The sequence below is a fragment of the Triticum urartu genome, chromosome 4A (assembly GCF_056163025.1).
Source record: "Triticum urartu cultivar PI428250 chromosome 4A, HENAU_Tu73, whole genome shotgun sequence".
NCBI classification, from domain to species: domain Eukaryota; kingdom Viridiplantae; phylum Streptophyta; class Magnoliopsida; order Poales; family Poaceae; genus Triticum; species Triticum urartu.
In genome coordinates this window covers 513,050,209-513,052,306 of record NC_141876.1, presented here as the reverse complement: position 1 = coordinate 513,052,306, position 2,098 = coordinate 513,050,209, and positions in this window count along the sequence as shown.

The window sequence follows — 2,098 nt, the reverse complement described above, 5'->3', positions numbered from 1 at the left end:
TATTGTTTGCCCTGTGAAATATATATGTATACACACACACATATATATATACACTATTCTGATCATGGGATCAGAATATTATTCTGATCACAACCTGAACTTTCCTCTGTAGGAACCCGACCTTCGGGCTATCTTCGCAACCGTGTCTCCCCGCGTGATTTTTTCTGGTCGGTCATGTTTTATGTGATGTAAGTGTAATCGACAAACGGTTTTTAGCAACTAAATGCCCGTTTTAAATAGGAATCTCGCTCATTGGCGGATTTTCTCTCGGGTCATGATGAAACATGCTTCTGTTGTAATTTTACTGCCTGAGTTGTTCGACCTGAACTTCCCCTGGTGCTAGTTTGAACTTCCGTGAACATTGCCAAATGGGGCTTGCGATATACCGTTGGAAAGCTATGGACAAGAGTATCCTGACCCAATAAATTTTTTTGGAAAAATGTAAACGGTTTAAGAGCAGTTTTGAAAACCGTTATTTCTTCATACAAAAAACGTGAATCATATTTTTATCGTATTTCTAAACCGTTTATCGGAATGAGGCAAATAATATGGCGTTGGAAAGCTGCTGCAAAACCGCTCCTTCCACATGTTGAAAGTTTTCTCTAATTCCCTATTGTTAAAGAGTAATTTGGAAAATTATAAAATTTCGCAAACCGAACAGTTGAGTTTGTATTTTCAATGCCACTTCTAAACGGCTAACCCAATTGAGGCAAATGATATGGAGTTGGAAAGCTTATGAAAATACACTACTTTCCATGTTGAAAGTTTTTCCTAATTTTGAACGGTTTAAAAGTAATTTAGAAAACGGTACAAGTTCCACCGAGTTCGTATTTTCGAGCTAATTTTTTAACCGTACGCCCGAATGCAGCAAATGATATGGCGTTGGAAAGCTTCAGGAAATGAGAAACTTTTTGGTTTATATTGTTTCTCCCAATTCCTTATGGTTTTAAGTCAGTTTCAAAATGGCTAAAACTGTTTTTTGGCCGTAATTTCTACAAACTTTAGTGGAATGAGGCAAATAATATACCGTTGAAAATCTACGGAAAATGTGAAACCTTTTCATGTAGATGGTTTTCTCTGATTCCTAGCCATTTTCAAGTAATTTTGAAAACAGTAAGATCATGCGTTCTACCTTTATTGCAAAACAGATTATTCAAAAATGCACCGCATGAAGAACTTGAACTTCTCGGCATGTCTTCTCGAATTTCACTCTGTTTTTCACGTGCTTCTTTTGCTCGTAGCTCTCCATCAACTCACCGAAATTGAGCAAGTGATATATCGATGAAAAGCTGTTGTAAAAACGTAACTTCCCGTGTTAATCATTTTTTCATAATAAAAAAGGTTTGAAAAGTTTTTCATCTGAAATTCATTTAGTGTAGTAGTTGAACTTCCTGTTGTTTTCACGTTGAACTTCTGTGACGTATTTTCTCATCCATTCGTCAGTGTTACACAAATAATATTCCTTTTGTACAAACCTCTCTTACAATAATTTTTTGAAGTTTCCACGATCGAGGAGTTGAACTTATAACAAAAAATTGGACCTTGCTTTTTAATTCATTTTTTCTCATATTAAACACACACCATATAGTACATGAACTTTTTACATTTTTATAATTTGATTTTTTTTCTTTTCTTTTTGAAATCAAATTGCTCCCAAATAATAACTAACTTCTTTGTGGATTGAGATAATTATTTTAAAACGATTTTTTTTCTTTTTTGCGTTTTTAACATGGAAATATAAGGTGAACCTCTCTCGCAAGAATTTTTGAACTTCCCCGGACAAAGCACTTGAACTTCTGTTAACAAACCCTTTAAGCTTTTATTTTTTCTATATCTTTATTCCCACCTGAAATGCATTCTTTGCAGTACTTAAACTTCTCGTTGTTTTCACTATGAACTTCTGTCGCATTTTTGTGTATACGTCGAGTTACACCCAAGTGAAGGTATGATGGTTAAAAGTTGTTGGGAGTTGGCAAACCTAGCTTTGGTCATTGTTGCAATTAATAGGAAGTAATAAGGAAAGAGAGGTTTCACATATAGATATACTATTATTGACATCTTTTATGATTAGGGGCACTCATTAAAATATGACATGCTA